General features: G+C 37.7%; 1 protein-coding gene and 1 long non-coding RNA gene across 10 annotated transcripts in view; both read right to left on the bottom strand.

Annotated features, from left to right (window-relative positions):
• The window catches only part of ROBO2 (roundabout guidance receptor 2), a 663,217-nt gene that overhangs the window by 329,207 nt on the left and 315,321 nt on the right, over window positions 1-18,689 (bottom strand). The gene's annotated exons all lie outside the window — the stretch shown is intronic.
• LOC123332871 lies at window positions 11,452-17,720 on the bottom strand. The gene is made up of 2 exons (XR_006550005.1): window positions 17,320-17,720; window positions 11,452-15,712 (listed from the first exon to the last, which is right to left on the bottom strand). It is a non-coding gene; the product is annotated as an uncharacterized LOC123332871 (long non-coding RNA).

Here is an 18,689-nt window from a genome sequence, read left to right as displayed (position 1 = left end):
AGAGAAATGATTAATGCATATTTGTAAGATTAAATGAATAAGAAAAATAACTGCAAAAATATTTTCAAGAGCATTATTTTAAATTTTAAATACAGTCAAGTTTTACAAAAATGAAGGAAAATGTGAAATAATTTATAATCATACCCAATCCCACGTTCTCTGCAGAAATGCTGATGTTAATCTTTTATTCATTTAGTGTGAATTCAGTTGCTTGTCTATTTACTTTCTCTTTCACACACAATCACAAAAGTTTCTTTTAATTAGCTATCAAAGGAATCATGATGAATAAACTGTTTTGCAATTTTTTCATTTAACATGAAAGTTTCCATATCATACAGATCGAGCTTAATCTTTTTAATGGCTGCATTATATTTTATTGTACCCATGAATCAAAATTTACATATTTATTTCCCTCCTGGTGCAAAACAATCTATGCCCACATACAGAAGTATTACTATTAAGTAATACTATTAAGTATTACTAATAAGTTCCAGATTTGAAATTGCTGAATCAAATAGTAATGAGATTAAACTTCATTTTATATATACATTAGAAACTGTTTTTTCAGTAGTTCTTTTTTCTGCTTTGACCATTATTCTTTTGAATTGTTTGCTCCAAAAGCAAACAATAAATAGTATAGTATATATAATATATATATCAATTATATGGTATATATATCATTATAGTGTATACATATATATATATCTCTCTCTCAGTATGTGGCTCTATATGCTGTTAATGTTTCTCCCTAGAGAGAAGGCAATGGCACCCCACTCCAGTACTCTTGCCTGGAAAATCCCATGGATGGAGGAGACTCGTAGGCTGCAGTCCATGGGGTCGTGAAGAGTCGGACACAACTGAGCGACTTCACTTTCACTTTTCACTTTCATGCACTGGAGAAGGAAAGGGCAACCCACTCCAGTGTTTTTGCCTGGAGAATCCCAGGGATGGGGGAGCCTGGTGGGCTTCCATCTATGGGGTCGCACAGAGTCGGACACGACTGAAGCAACTTAGCAGCAGCAGCAGGTACTAGTTTTCAGGTTTAACTGTGGAATTTTTCACCTTCTAACAAATTTTATTATATTACTAACTTTTCCTAAGTTCTGTTATTTATTTGTTTTTTGCTTGAGAAAATTCATCATTCTAAGTTTATACTAGATAAGTCTCCTAAGAAAGTTAAGTGCTTCCATTATTTTACATTAAATTTTTAAGAATTTTCTAGTATTATTTTTTCTAAGTTGTTAATTCTCATTCCTACTTGTAATCTAATCACTAGAATCCCTGTCAGTCAGACTTCAAAATATTTCCCAAATCAACGATTTCTCAGAACCTCCACTGCCACCACCATGGAAGCTACCATCATCTCCCTTTGCCTAACCTGTTACAATCACCTCTTAATAACCATGATACTTCAATTCTCATCACAGTAACAGAGCTATTTTCATGAAATATAGAGCAGTTTGTTTCAGCTCCCTGCTTGAAGCCCTCTATACAGAGGGCTTGTAGACTTGCAACAGCATGAATGAATGGTAAGTGCATTTTGTTTAGTGAAAGAAACCAGACTCAAAAGGTTACACATGGTATGATCTAAGTTATAAGACAGTCTCAAAAAAGCAGAACTATAGTGACAGAGAGCAGAATTGTGGTTGCCCAGGCTGGAGGTGGAGGAAGGGATGACTTTCAGAGAGACATTATGGAACTTTCGGGAGTGATAACAAATTTTTCTTTGTTTAGATGGTCAAAGATAGTTACCTAATTCTGTGTGTTTATCATTATTCACAGTTCTATAGACTAAAAAGAGTGAATTTTGTTATGGGTCAATTATACCTTAATAAACTTAACAAAGAACCCTTTGGCAGCCCTCTATTGTTTTTTAAATGAAATTGACTTATTATTATAGTTTATAAGGCTCTGCTTGAAATCAAGCCTGTCTGCTTTTCAACTTTATCTCCCACACCTTTCCTTTCAACACCTTCTGACCCACATGGCCAGGACTTTTTACTCTTGTGGGGCAATGCCAAGCTTGTTCCCCTCTCAAGGCACTGCACTTGCTCTTTTTCTAGGCCAGAAATGCCTTTCTTTGTGATTATACCATGTTAGAATTACCAGCTTCTAAAAATATCTATGCTCAGATATTGGGTTCAGAAATTCTGTTTCAAACAACATACTTCCATGTTAGTAGACTCCATGAAGATATGGCTATTTCAAATGACAATCAAGTTCCTCATCTAAGAAGGTATCTTGGCCTTACCCATAAAACTAGTTTGCTTATTTATACTCTGCCTTTTATCAAAGGTTTTAAATGGCTTACAAAATACATACTACAAAATTAAATAAAACTGAGTAGATGAATGTATTGGGCTTCCCTGGTGGCTCAGCAATAAAGAATCTGCCTGCCACGAAGGAGATACAGGAGACACAGGTTTGATCCCTGGGTCTGGGAGATTCCCTGGAGGAGGAAATGTCAACCCTCTCCAGTATTATTGCCTGGAAAATTCCATGGACAGAGGAGCCTGGCGGGCTACAATCCAGGGAGTTGCAAAGAGTCATACATGATTGAGTGACTGAGCACACACACAGAGATCACAGAGATGAATGTATTAAAGTGAAGGAATATACAATAGAAAAATTAAAAAAAAAGACATGAACAGAGACCATCACAAAAGAGCTGTGATATTCTGTTCTAATCACAGAGATGAGCCCTATATTGCTCTGTGTTTTCTAGTCCCTAGTAAACTGGAAAACAATCATTTCTATAACTCTCAATGTCCATGAGACCAACACCCACTAGCTCAGGGAACAGAAGACTATTCTTGGTACTGAGTCTGGAGATATATTTCTCCAGGGTGTTCTCACAAGGTATCCACAGGGTAATCCAGAGAATAACATCCTCAATGAAATTCTTGCAGTAAATACAGTAATGAGTTTCACAGAACTGCTTCTTCTAATGGTCCTCAGTGTGGCCCAAGGGCATAATTCCAAAATACAGTTCTATAAAAACAATTCAGGCATGGAGCTACAGAAGATCTGAGTGGTGGTACCAGACAGTGGTTAGTCTAATTCATCTATACCTTTTTTTCATACTTGGTTTAATCCAAGAAGAGATTTCAGATTATCTTTAGCTCATTGGAAAAGACCCTGATGCTGGGAAAGACTGAGGGCAGGAGGAGAAGGGGGGCGATAGAGGATAAGATGATTGGATGGCATTACTGACTCAATGAACATGAGATTGAGCAAACTCAGGGCAATAGTGAAGGATGCTATAGTCCGTGGGGGTCATAAAGAGTTGGACACGACTTAAGTGACTGAACAACAACAAGAACAATGTTTTTCAGTGCATGTTTTGAGCAGTGTTAATAGCTATTGAGTTTAATAAAAAAAAAAAGTCTCTGTGGTAAATTACGCTATGCATGAAAGAACTATTCTGAAGCATATAGAAGATCCTGATGCCAGACACTTTCCTTTTTTGAACATTTTTGTTTACCATTGCACAATGTCAATTCAAGTGAAATGAATGGATTAAAATAGAAATATACCATACTCTTCCTGGTTCTTAACTGTGTCTAGAAATATGCTTGCCTCCTATTACCCTTTACCTGAAATGTGGACTTGTGATAAAGCCACTTTCTCAAAAGCAGTGGGCTTTCTTGGTTATTAAAAGCACCTCCCAAATTTGTGTGTACCCAATGCAGAACTGTATCATTTGTCTAAAGGAATTTCTTAAAGATTAGACTGAAACATTATAATATGAACTGGAGCCCAGAATTCATAAAGGGGTTTAAAAGCTCATTTTTTTAAAATAAAAATTAACATTAATAATGACCTGAAAAATCCTGAGGCCTGAAAAGTAAGAATTTTTCCTTCATCACAGAATTTAAAGAAGCAGTTTTGAAGTCTATTGATAACCTGTAAACAAAGAGATTCAACTGAACACAATCTATGACCCAGAAGATTAATAGATCTGTTGAGACAAATGCAAATTATTTCATTTACAATGACTTTGTCATGGACCATATGAAATGAGCTATTTAAATCAAGAAATACACTGCATCTTCATTTTCTTGACCTCCCAATCTGTTCATCTTGTCACTGAGAAATAGCTTTCAATATCCAGTGTCTGGAGCAACTTAACATAAGATCAACTTAAAAGAAAGACTAATTCACACTGATAACTTCCTGGTTGCCATATCAATGCTACTATTGTTGAACCCATAAAAAGTAAGATGAGCATAAAATTCAGTGGATTGTCCCTTTCTTTTTAAAGTAAGAGTGTTGAAGTTTTTTTATATTATTCAATCTGCATCATACTTATCTTCAGTTTAAAAAGCACCATGTCCTAATTTCTTCATGTATTATCAAATATTGCTGCAGTCCATGGGGTCGCAAAGAGTCGGACAAGACTGAACGACTGAACTGAACTGAACTGATTATCAAATGAATAAAGAAAGCACGTTATGACCATGCAGCTTTTACTATCAGGCTTCATTGACTTTTAAACACTAGAGGGGAAAATAGCACTGTTTCTTGCAATTGATGTGTCTCCTTTTGGCGATGATGCTGGGCATACACACATGCCAGGCAGCCTATTTGAGAATATCATATACAATATGTAATGATGCCCAAATTACAATGAAGCCTTTGTCATCACCCCCAAATCAAGAAGTTTGGCAACACATCTCTAGTCATACCTGTCCATGCACTCAAATCAGAGGCCTCTTTTGATACCTTAAAAAGTCTAGATTTTTCATTACACAGCTCTGTAGTGTTTTGGCCTGAGTTTAAAACAAGCTCTTCTAAAAAGCTAGTGTGGAATGCTGATGCCTGCAGTTCTTGCTTCTGGAGCCCCAGAGTATACTGTGCTCTTTCTACTTACAATGTTGACATAACATGTCCTTCCTGATTCACTCTTAGCAACTTTAGGCTAGTGAGAAAACATGGTTAATTATTAGAGTTATCTTCCCTTTTACTTGCAGATAAATCCAGCCTTCTGATGCCCAAACACTCCTCCCCCCTTGTATTTCAACATGGATGATTCCGCCTCCTTGTTAAGGGAAAATATTCATGCTGACGAGTGAGGTACCTTAACCACAGAACTGTTTATCCCATTTCACCCCACCCCCATTCCTGCCAGTCCTTTCCTGGCCTGGGGATAACCTTTCTATTCCTCATTAATCCCTCACCTGCCATTCTAATTCATTTCATGGCCCCCCTCCATAAAAATCATAACACCTTTTTCTAACTCACCTTCCACTAGTCATTTTCTCCTTCTTTGGTAACTAAATGATACCTTGATCTAAAAAAAAAAATTAAGCTCTATGGCTAAAATTTGGATGTTATTTAAACACAATGCCAGTATGTTTTGATATGTTTATGTTGCCCATCATTCCATAAAATTAATTATTTATTCAAGACCTGACTATGGTACAATACAAACTTAAGTTGCCACAATAAACTTTCCTAAGATTTATCTTCTATGATAAAATAAATTAAAAAATGAAAGTAAGGAGTAAAATAAACAAAGAAGAGGACAGGAGTTTTCTTGTAAGAAATAGAACAGTTTCTCTAGATGCTTTTATGGCTATTATTCAACACTTTTAAGATGGACCAACCAAAAAAGCAGAACTGATTCAAACATATGTAAATGAAGAAATGCAAGAATTGAAAATAATTTGAGACCAAAAGTGCTTGGTAAATCAGGATGTCAGTGAATGTGTCTGGTTCTAAGCCTGAAGGACTTTAGAAACCTGGTTTTCATGTGTGATACATCCTGTAAGACTGAGAATTTTCCACTGGGTGTCTCTAGGGTCCTGTTCCATGACCTATTTCTTTCTTCTCTCACACAGGTTACCTTAGCCCAAACTGTCCTTCCTTGCTCTTGATAAAAATCCAAATTGCCAAAATAATTGCTGCTAATCTACAAGAATAATTTCTCCCTCTTTTGAGGACCAGAACCATCTTCAATCAACTAATAATTCCCTGAAGTAGTTGAACTTCAGCTAAATGTATCTTGCTAATGTTCTATTAAAAAACAAAGGTCCCCTTCCCTAAGCCAAGACTCTCCTTTAGAGTCTTCTCTAGACCAGCATTTCAAGTGGCAGCTGACACTAGGAGGCTCTAGCTGATTTTTTTCCATGGCTGAAATGCTAAGAGCATCCTCATATTCAGCAGAAATGGGAAAAGGTGCAAAAGAGACTCACATTCAATTAATCAAGTTTAGGAAAGTGACATATAAAATCATAAACTGATTTTTTTTTAAATCCTCAGACAATAACTGTTACATAAATCAGAACATGTATATCAGTAACATGTCTTTTTATAGAAGCCAAATCATAATCATAAGGTCAATTCATTAACTTTTAATAAGAAATAGATAAATCAGGACAAGATTGCAAGGAGCACATTTTGCCAGAAATTTTTCTCCTACAGGGAGACAGAGCTGCATGCAAAATCAGTTGTTAGTCTTAATACTGTTTGGTGATTATAGAATCAGGAAAATAATGAGTTAGCAAGATGAATCAAGTGTCCATTGGCACAGACTAAGAGAATCTGACTCACCCATGGACAAAGAGGCTCTGGAGTTCTCATAGCCCACTGGCTGAATGAGGCTCCCTCCTCTTGGATACATTTTACTAACTTTTGCTTTTGGGTATCCTTTTAAATTGCCTCTACAAAGTCTGCCTTTTCTTATTAAAACATTCTTTCCTTAGGAATGTTAGGTCATATAATAGGTAAAGGTCCCCTTGGTTTAAAAGCAATTCCAATTCTTTAAAGTAACTGATTCATTATATGTTGATTTCATAGAGTAACTCTCAGAAGACAATCTTATTTCTTTATGTCAAGATTCTTGGGGGACACTGCACTGTAACTCCCAAGAACAGCCAACACTGTATTTTTAGCACCTATTGTAGCAGGAAGAAAACCAGGTTAGGAGTCAGGAGAGTTGAATTTTGGTTTAATCTCTGACACTTAGCTAGTTTTGTGACCTTGGGCAAGATATATAATTGCCTTCGTTTGGAAAATAAAATAATACCTGCTCTATTTACCTTATGGGGTTGTAGCCAAGTATACTCTGCATCACAGTACTTTAAATATCTGTTTCCCCCACCATTAAACATGTACTGACCACTTACTTATTACATACATATCCCATGCTTTGCTCTAAGCACTGAGATACAGGGAGAAATACAGACAAATACATCAGCCCACATGGAGTTTATAGTCTAGGTGAAAGGTAAATTGTAAGAAGGAAAAAAAGACAGGAAAAGGGAACAGAAAGGTCAAGCCGGTATGAGAGTACTGCAACTGAAAAGAAGTGACATGAGAAGATTTCCCTTAGAAGAGGCTTTTTGAGAAAAGAATAGAAGAGTCAGCCAGATGGATATGCAATGGAAAAGTTAATGAGGCAGAACCAACAGCTAATGTATAGACTCTGGGGTAAAAGCCAGGATCATTTGTAGGAAAAAAACAAGAAAGTAAATGAGGACTTGGCGGGTATATTAGGAGAGAAGTCAAGAGATGGGTGAAGCACTGATGCTGATGTGAGGATGAACTGAACGGGGGCAAGGACAGCATGAGAGAGACCTGTTGTGATGATTTTGTCATAATCCAGGTGAGAGGTATTAACTGCGTGAGCTTTTGACCTTGGACACTGGCAAGGAGATGAATATAATCTAGATATATTCTGAAAATAGAAGAGTTACCTTTTCCCCAAAAACTGGATAGAAAATTAGAACAAGAAATACGTACAAGGTCAAAGTTCTTGGGCATAAGTAAATGAAACACTGTGGCTGGAGAGGTTTTTAGGAAGGAAAGTAGAAATATTAGTCGTTTTGGTTGGAACATATTAATTTTGAGATTCTTGCTGGACATTCAAATGGAATATTGAATCAATACTTTTAGAAGTTAAGGGAAGATGTCCAGGGTTCAGGTATAAATTTGGTGACTACCAGCACGTAGAGAGAGTAGCTAAAGCCATCCATGAGAGGCACTGTGATCACCTGCGATGCACATTTGAAAGGAAAATGAGGAAATTCAATACCATGAGTGCTGCTGCTGCTAAGTTGCTTTAGTTGTGTCCGACTCTGTGCGACCCCATGGATGGCATCCCACCAGGCTCCCCCGTTCCTGGGATTCTCCAGGCAAGATCACTGGAGTGGGTTGCCATTTCCTTCTCCAATGCATGAAAGTGAAAAGTGAAAGTGAAGTCGCTTAGTCGTGTCCGACTCTTCTCGACCCCATGGACTGCAGCCCACCAGGCTCCTCCATCCATGGGATTTTCCAGGCAAGAGTACTGGAGTGGGGTGCCATTGCCTTCTCTGAAGTACCATGAGTAGGGACACTTCAAAATACAGACAGGGTTTAGGCAAAAAGGTGAATCCAGAACACTATCTAAGAAGGAGTAACTGGGGAGACAGGGAAAGAAAACAATGCACGAAAAATGTCTTGGAAGCCATCAAGGAAGAAAGCATATCAGAGAAGAAAGGATATCAAAGTGTATCATCTGGATCAAATACTGATTCAGATCAGATCATATCAGTCGCTCAGTTGTGTCCAACTCTTTGCGACCCCATGAATTGCAGCACGCCAGGCCTCCCTGTCTATCACCAACTCCCGGAGTTCACTGAGACTTTATGGGTCTATTAAGGTGAATACTCAGACATGACCACCAGAGTTAGTATGGAAGTCATCACCTTTTATGATATGTACAGTTTGAGTAAAGGGTGGGGAAAAGATTTAGGAGTGGCCTCAGGAAAAAAAAAATCAGAAAGAAATTCCAGACAAAAAAATACAAATAAGGAGAATTAAGGGGAGAAATGATAAAGTAAGAAGTTGTGTGTGTGTGTGTGTGTGTGTGTGTTTAATGAGAAAAGTAAACATAATCATGAACTAATGGGAACAATCTAGATAAGAGCAAAAAAAGGAGGGGGACACTGCTGCAGCAATGTTTTCAGAACAAGGAAGGACAAATTACGATGTTTGGTTTATTTATTACTACATACTCAGAAATAAGGTATGGAATATAAGACATTTATATTGCAGTGGTTTTGGTCTGGGATGGGATCTGTTTTTCTTGACAGGCCGTAGAATACCATGTGCTCAGTCCTGTCCAACTCTTTGCAGCCATGTGGACTATAGCCTGCCATGCTCCTCTGCCCAAGGAACTTTCTAGGCAAGAATACTGGAATGAGGTGCCATTTCCTATTACAGTGGATCATGCCAAGCCAGGGAGAGAACCCCAGTGTGTCTCCTTCACTGACAGGCCATAAGACGAGTCAAATCCAAAACTCAAGGTCGTGTGGTGCCCTTGGCATTAGACCAGTCTTTTCCTGAGTTTTCTCTCCATATCTTCCTGGACTCTTTCTTTCCCCAAGGATTCAACTAAAACATAACTTTTCCTGGGAGGACTCGCTGAGGTTACATCATTCCAAGCTTCTGACCAACTAATAACCCTATCTGTTGTTGTTGTTTAGTCATTAAGTCATGTCGGACTCTTTTGAGACCCCAAAGACTGTGGCCCTCCAGGCTCCTCTGTCCATGGGATTTCCAGGCAAGAGTACTGGAGTGGGTTGCTATTCCTTTCTCCAGAGGACCTTCCAACCCAGGGATAGAACCTGGGTCTCCTACATTGGCAGGCAGGTTCTTTACCACTGAGCCACCAGGAAAGCCCAAGAACCCTATAGTAGAGAGAATTCTAAAGAGATTCCTGAAAGATTTCCTTCCATTGGTTAATCAGGTACTGCTGTGGAAGGATTTTGCAGGTGAAATTAAGATTATGAACTGACTTTAAAATAGGGAAATTACCCTGAATTATTTAGTTGAGCCCAATCTAATAACATGGGCGTAAAGACAGAGAAGCCAACTGGCTTTAAGACAGAGAAACAGAATTGCCATATGACCCAGCAATCTCACTGCTGGGCATACACACCGAGGAAACCAGAATTGAAAGAGACACGTGTACCCCAATGTTCATCGCAGCACTGTTTATAATAGCCAGGACATGGAAGCAACCTAGATGTCCATCAGTAGACGAATGGATAAGAAAGCTGTGGTACATATACACAATGGAATATTACAAAGCCATTAAAAAGAATACATTTGAATCAGTTCTAATGAGGTGGATGAAACTGGAGCCTATTATACAGAGTGAAGTAGGCCAGAAAGAAAAACACCAATACAGTATACTAATGCATATATATGGAATTTAGAAAGATGATATGGTAAAGATAACCCTACATGCGAGATAGCAAAAGAGACACAAATGTATAGAACAGTCTTTGGACTCTGTGGGAAAAGGCGAGGGTGGGATGATTTGAGAGAATAGCACTGAAACATGTATATTATCATATGTGAAACAGACTGCCAGTCCAGGTTCGTTGCATGAGACAGGATGCTCGGTTGGTGCTCTGAGATGACCCAGAGGGATGGGATGGGGAGGGAGGTGGGAGGGAGGTTCAGGATGGGGAACACATGTACACCCATGGCAGATTCATGTCAATGTATGGCTAAACCAATACAATATCATAAAGTAAGTAGCCTCCAATTAAAATAAATAAATTTTAAAAAATAATAGCTATTGTCTAAAGGGACAAAAAAAAAGAGAAGCCTAGATAGGTAGGAGATTCAGAGAGAGTCTAAGTTTGAAAGGACTCAACTCCATGGAGTAGATGGGCCATAAGACAAGGAACCCTTGCAGCTTCTATATGTTTAGAAGCACCCCTCCCCACCACACACACACACACACACACACACACACACTCTCTGTCTCTCTCTCTCTCTCACACACACACCCCTCCACTCCCACTGTCAACTGCCATCAAAGCACTAGGAAGCTCACACATACAATAGCAAGAAAAACTGAATTCTGCCATGAAACTGCATGATCTAAAATGTAGATTCATCCCTAGATCTTCCGGGAAAAAATGCAGACTTGCCAACACCTTAACTGTAAAAAACCATGTAAAAGCCAGAGGAGAGAACCAGTTGAGCCTGGACTTCTGACCTATGGAACTACGAAATAATAAGTAGATGTTTTAATCCATACATCTGTGGAAATTTGTTATCTAGCAAAAGAACATTAATAAGATCCTGTTTTCCAAATACTGCTCCTCGGTACTAAAAAAAAAAAAAAAAAAAAAAAAAAAGCTGATGATGTATGAGTGGAATGAGGGGTAATAAAACCAGACCCAGGCAATAAGTTGTTATTCCATTCCATTAGCAATATAGCTGAAGGAATAGTCATCATCATATTTATAATTGTAGCTCTCATGAAGGTTAAATATACATTTAGCTTAAAATTATGATTTGCATTGGTTGTAAAAGAGACCACACTTTGACCTACAAATATTTAAAATATATTGAGCAATGCAGGCTAAATATATCAAATGCAAGCTAAGACTCAAAGATCATTAACTATTTAATCATGTAAACTACTAAACACAAAAGGGTCTAATGTTTGATTGAAAGCACGTAAGACTGGTGATTTTATTTTAAATGACACAGGATATGATGTGCTTCTACTAAAATTAGCACAATAATAATGAGGCACATGAGTATACAACAGTCAAAAAACCAACCAATAATAAGTGCAGTTTCAGGATGTACCATGTTAGTCACTATAGAACAGCATAATTAACATTTAACCTGCATTAACTGGCAAATAATGTGGCTAACATTTTAACATAACCGACTAAATTAACTGCTAATTGGTTGAAAAGATTATTACAGCAATGAATTGAAGACTATACTGGAAAATAATCACCATCAATTATGCTGGACAAAGTCTTCATAATTTATTCTCTGCATATATTTTCACCTTTTGATTTACAAAGTTGTTTAATATCATTATTATATTAAGTAAAGCTAAATTAAGTACCTGATCAGAAGAAGGAAATCATTTAATAAGTGTGTACTTTAGAAATCAAATATGATATTGAAGTTCAAAGATAATTATGTCAGTTACTGGTTGAAATTTTTCTTTTTGACTTCAATTCCAAATATCACTATTATTTCTTTAAATACTAAAAACAGTATTTCTCCTTGTGGTGCCAACTTCCAAGATGGCCACCACTTATCTTCATATCCTGGTATTTAAGTTCGTGGATAGTCCCCTCCCACACTGAATAGGGCTGAACAGTCTCATAATGCGGATGTGAAGGTATGTGACTTCTAAGCTTTAAGTCCTAAATGACATTGCTGCTTCCACCTGATCTTGGATTGCTCCAGGAGAAGCCAGGTGCCATGCTGTGAGGATACAAAGGCAGTCCTGTGACGCCGCCCCCAAGGAAGCAACTCAGGTCTGCAAATGACCAACACCAACTCAGCAGTCAGTCATACAAGTAAACCAAGTCGGATGTAGATCCTCCACTCAGTACAGCTAGTTTAGATGAAGCCAGTCCTTCCTGACATTTGACTCATACTTTATAATAGTTTTTATGCTTTAATGGGGAGAGTGTTCTTAAAGCAGAATCCCAAATTTTGACCCATACAAACTGTGAAGAAGAATGAGTACTTATTGCTGTTTGAAACCTCTAAGCTTTGGGGTAATCTTTCATGGCTGGAGAGGCAACAAATTTACTTGCAATCAAAGTCAGATGATCATAATGCTCTTAAGGACAGTAATGATACAACTTAATGGGTAAGGAATAATACAACAAAACAGAACGTTAGAGGATGTGGCGTGCATGCTAAGGTGGTTCAGTTGTGTTGGACCCTTTGCGACCCTTTGGACTGTAGCCTGCCAAGCTCATCTGTCCATGGAATTCTTCAGGCAAGAATACTGGAGTGGGTTGTCATTTCCTCCTCCAGGGGATCATCCCGACCCAGCATGGCAGGGGGATTCCTTACTGCTGAGCCATTGGGGGAACTCTCTTTGATCATGGAATTATTTATTGTCTCCTCCCCCTAAAAGCATCAGCTTGAGAACAGTGACTTCATCCCTGTGTACTCCTCAACACCAACCCACATAACCTGGTACCTGACACACAGTAGAAGCACAATCAAAAAATAAATTAAGAACATTTCATTGTCTTATCCCACTCAGCACACTGGCTTGCGGCTGCAGTGATACTCTTTTGTACCCATGTTTGCTTTGCATCTGCCGTTCCCTTTGCCTTGTGTTTACTGCCTTTCTTTCTTCAACTGTGATCTTACTCTCATGATCAGATGGTATCACCACTGAAAAGTTACTCATATACAAAGGATGGTGGGCACTGCTTTATATTTTTATTTCTAAGCACTTCACATACTGCTCTGAAACTCTATTGCTGACGATGAGCTGCTAAGGGGCAGAATGTTGTCAGCTTTTTCTTTACGTCCTATACTTCCTGGTCTGTACCTCTCATGCATACGGTTGGGCATTTCATCAGTGGGAAATATATAAACATGTGGATTCATGAATGATGAATGAAATCAGCGCTCAATCTTCTGTATTCTTTTAAGATGATTAAAGAAGAGATCATAGCTAGAACACACAATACTTTTTATATTATAAATACAAAATATCTGTATATTTTAATATTCAAATTGCATTTGTAGTTTACTAGATTTATTATGAGTGTATGATGAAGATCAAGAGACTACTTCAACTCATGGTTGAAGATATAAGTGGTCTAACTCTACAAATACCTCTTATAGCTTCACATGAAGAAAAAAATAAAAAGTTCTCTCTCTTATGTATACAACTCAAATTGTGTCAAAAGCTCTTTAAAAAGCTGAATTGTATCCACCCCTGGAACAATTTATACCTTGAACCTCTAACCTCCCAATGTGACTGTATCTACCTCCCAATGTGACTGTATCTAAGGATACATTTTTAGGAATTAATTACAGTTAAATATGCTCATATGGGTTAGGTACTCTTCTAACAGCACTGTGTGAGGACATAGTGAGAAGGCTCCCTCTGTTAGGTAGGATGAGAGCTCTTACCAGAACCTGACCATACTGGCACCCTGATCTCAGACTTGGCAACATCCAAAACGGTGAGGAAAAAAAAATTCCTGTTGTTTAAGCCACCCGATCTATGTTGTGCCATGGCAACCAAAGCTGACTAATACAGTGCTTTAAAAGGAAACCACTGTATGAGGAACAGAGTAGTGGGCTTTGTGGGACAGATATAGGGTCCTCAACATAAAGGCAATTACAAGGCGGGGCAGAGTGATCACGTCAATAAGACTTACATGTGTGTTGGGTTGGGGGCTGGGAGACATGTTCACTAAAACTGATCGAACAAAAGAGGCCAAATGGAGAGTCAGGGAGAATGGTTCATCAAGGACATCACATCATAAAGACCAGAAAATAGGGAGTGGACTTCCTGGACTCCAAAGAGCCTCCTGGTTTCCCTAAGAGTACAGCCATGAGACAGTCAGCTGCAATAACATAGAAAACATGTTCAAACAGATCCGTACATTTATATTCATATGTGTATGTAAGTGTCTAGTTACAAAGGAATACTTCCCTCTACAACAGTGATGGGCTATTTTATTTTTTATAAATCAACTCTGGAAATTCCAACTAGCGCAGACGGTCTGTTTTTGTTTTGCAGTGACCTCACACCGCGCTTTCCATCCAGGTGTTGCGAGAACAGAGCTGACATATCCAACGCTTCCGAGCGCTTAATGATGCCCAGAGCTTTCATTTGCTTTTACACACTGACAATGGAAAACATGGTCTCCTTATGTACAACATAAAACCTAATAAAGTATCCAGCTGTTCTTTCCCTGGTGATTCCTGCTGCTTCTAGCTGAGGTACAGTAATGTCAAATTTTCATGAAAAGGGTTAGGAAACATACTGTATAATTGTACCCTGCCAGAATATCCATAGCATGTTTGCCTTTTTCTTTGTGCCTGTCTTTATATATCAAATCCACACACAGAAGCTTTATTTCCCAGCGGCCTAAACCTAGAAGATAATGCATATTTTTAATATCCAGTTTTTTCTACATTGCTCTCTCACAATATTCCAAGAATATGCTTTCTTTGTTCTTTTATTTCTTCTGTCTCAAATAACAAATGCATCTGCTTCTGATAATGCAGAGATGAACTAGAAATATATTTATAATTATTTTAAGACTGCTTTAAAAAGAAGAAGGTTATCACCACACATATTCCAACCTGGTTCTGAAAAGTTCCATAAAGTGTATTTCATAATACAAAACCACACTTACTAGTACTGTTTTAAGTATGATGCTGGATGGCAATGATCAATATTACACTTTTCCAACACTAGCACATGTAATTCAGAAATGCCAGTATCTATAGAGTGTTAATGTCCCTTCAGGTAAAACAAATCCCTGAGAAATATTTAAGGTTTGAGAAAATTATTTCTCATTATATGATGTGCTGCTGCTTCACCCAACACAAAATGCCCCTACCCCAGCCCTAACAACGACTGGGCTTTGACTGTCTGGGGGCAAACCCAAAGACCCAAAGGCAGTGAAAATAAATCAGATTTAATGCGTTGCATGTTTTAGGGCTGGAAAGTACAAGAAATAGAACTATGTAAAAAGCTGTTTGGGAAAATTTAAATCTACAATCGAGATCTGCTCTTCCATTTGGTCTTAATTTGTTCATTTTAGGTATGGCAGATTCCCTTGTGATTGAAGAAAAGGCCAGATACAGAATGAGTTTTGTTCTTATCGGTGTCCTCAAAGTAGGAGTCTTTGGGAATTAACCCCTTGTATTCTGGTGCTCAAGCAATAGGGTCAGCAAACTTTTTCTGTTGAGAATCAGCAAGTAAATATTTTAGGATTTGGGAGCCGTACATTGTAGCATAAAGCAGCCATATACAATGTGCAAAGTACATTCATTTTGGGGTGACCAAATGTAAACTTCATGTAATTTTCCTATGTTACAGAGTATGATTCTTCTTTTGATTTTACATCTACCATTAAAAAATACAAAGCGCATCCTTAACACATGGTTGGCCACTTTGGCCCACAGACTGTGGTCCACTAACCCAGCTCTAGCACTGAATAAGTGACAGTACACAGAATCTAGAGCTGGTTTTTGTTTGTTTGTTTTGTTTTAATAGCTTATCTTTGGGATCATCAAAATGGTTTGTTACAGACTGTGAAACTATCATGAGCGTCGTATAGAATGCATTCTTACAACTGAGTCGCTAGATTCACATTCAGTAACCAGCCTGGTATGACCTGGAACTTCCTAGGCAAGAGCTGACAGCTCGTTTATAAAGCAAAGCTAGCCAACTAAATGGACTTAAATTAATTTAAATATATGGTATCTGTAAAAAGGACAACCTGAATTGGGTCTTCTTAATAGTTTGTGTCCTACAACAGCTAGTGAAATAGACCTTAAATACATTTCTGAAAATAGGTGACTTGTCTTTTTATATCCAATTTTTACCTCATTTAACCAGTGAATGCTACCGTAAAAACTGGTAATGAAGGGAGATTTTAAAATACAACCATGAACCCCTACAAATATCAAAAGAATCAAAACCACTTACCTAATTGGTAAACAAAGAATGAAGTCATTTGGAATCAATCAGCAGTCACAGTTTTCAAATTCAAGTTAGAAGATATGAAAAAAAAGAAAGAATAATTCATTAAGACATTTTTCTCAGAAAATAGTCATATTACTAATTCTACTGCTAATAAATCACCACTGTGCAGAAAACCAATTGGAGGCATTCTTTTATTGTTCTCCTTACCACTCATTACAAAGAAATGACTTTAGAAAGATCTGATAAAAACCTGTACAGCACTTGTATAGCTAATGTGAATTGAGCAATCTTACCACTTATGACAGCAAGTAACACAGGACAGTTCTGAAAATCACTTGAATGAAATCTTTATCTGAATATCAGCAGGAAAAGGGCGAGGGTGGAAATTATACAATGAGAAGGAAATTGAACAATTCAGATATGTTTATGGAAAGCTTGCAACTTGGGGCATCTCATTTGCCATCAAATAAAGCTGTTATTCATGATGTGCAGCAACAATAAAAAGTAGCTGTCTGGTATAAAATTTTTGCCAGCAGGGCAAATTCAGGCAAATAAGCAGTTTTCAAATAAACGCATTGAACAGGAAAGAAAAAAGTAAGCCTATAAAATGTTTGTATGTATGCTTGTCTCTCCAACTCTGTCTTTAATATACATGATGATGCTGAAAGCCAGCAATTCATGAGTAGGTCATTATTCCCTAAAATATATATTTTCATTCTATGTAAAGGCTGTGATAATGATGTCTTGGAGACATTAAAAAATGACATAGATTTTAAAAGACTATCCAAAGATTAAAAAAAAAAAAAACTGAAAAGTGTCTTTTCTTTCATTTCAATGGATTACTTTAATGCCATACTAACCAAATTCATCTCTTGCATTGTGATGTGCTCAAGATGTTATCCACAGATGTAGGTTTTACTTAGATTTCCCTTTCAGAATATCAACACTGCTCCAAAGTTTGTTGTTGTTTCAGTAAAGGCTGAGATTCAGGTACCTAAAGTATTATTTCCACATGAAGAAGACAGTGAAACTTATCTGAAACTTTCAACCTTACCACACATTACTTCATTTTCTGAACATATCAACATCTTCTTGGTTGAAATTAGCAGTATAGCCAAAGTATCTCCACAACGAACTTAGGCTCAAATTCTCTTTGCTCATTTAATCAAGTCAACATTTAGTAGAACTACACATTACTGCCAAACTCTAACGTAGTCCCTGGGACAGCAAGGAGATCAAACCAGTCAATCCTAAAGGTAAACAACCCTGAAAACTCATTGGAAGGACTCATGCTTAAACTGAAGCTCCAATACTTTGGCCATCTGATGAGAAGAGCGACTCATTGGAAAAGACCCTGATGCTGGGAAAGACTGAAGGCAGGAGGAGAAGGGGAAAAAGAGGATGAGATGGTTGGATAGCATCATTGACTCAATGGACATGAGTTTGAGCAGGCTCCAGGAGATAGTGAAGGACAGGGAAGTCTGGCGTGCTGCAATCCATGGGGGTCACAAAGGGTTGGACATGACTGAGTAACTGAACAACAAAACATAGTTCTGGATGCACGTACTTTAACAATATGGACCACACCCATGTTTTGAAAAAGGATGATTTTTAAAAGGTATTTTTTATTATCTGCCAAAAGATAAAGGAAAGAAAAACTGTCTCTTGTGTCCCTATCCTCTCACCAAGAAAATGTAACTATATTATCAATAATTATCTGACAAATGATTAAGTAAGTACATTATAAAATGATTAAGTAACCTTGTATTCTTTCTAACAGGATACTCCTCTAACATGGAAAATTAAATAAGAATGTTGAAATGGTACTAGGAACCCACCTCTAGAACTGTTTCTATCATTAGATATGCAATTTCAAAAAAATCAATTTTTCAACACATTAGCTTTATTATTCTAGACTTATCAATGAAATACACAAACAATTATTTAAATAATTTACTAAACAGAAAAGCAATAGCTTAGAGATAAAAATGACTTTTCTCTTTTAGCATCAAGCACCTAACCTTACTCATTTTCTTGATCTATATCTAATTAGTATTTTGCTGCTGCTGCTAAGTCTCTTCAGTCGTGTCCAACTCTGTACGACCCCATAGACGGCAGCCCACCAGGCTCCCCCGTCCCTGGGATTCTCCAGGCAAGAACACTGGAGTGGGTTGCCATTTCCTTCTCCAGTGCATGAAAGTGAAGAGGGAAAGTGAAGTCGCTCAGTCAG

The sequence above is a fragment of the Bubalus bubalis genome, chromosome 1 (assembly GCF_019923935.1).
Source record: "Bubalus bubalis isolate 160015118507 breed Murrah chromosome 1, NDDB_SH_1, whole genome shotgun sequence".
NCBI lineage: Eukaryota > Metazoa > Chordata > Mammalia > Artiodactyla > Bovidae > Bubalus > Bubalus bubalis.
The sequence above is the reverse complement of the archived record's forward strand: the minus strand, read 5'-3'. Positions and strand labels throughout refer to the sequence as shown.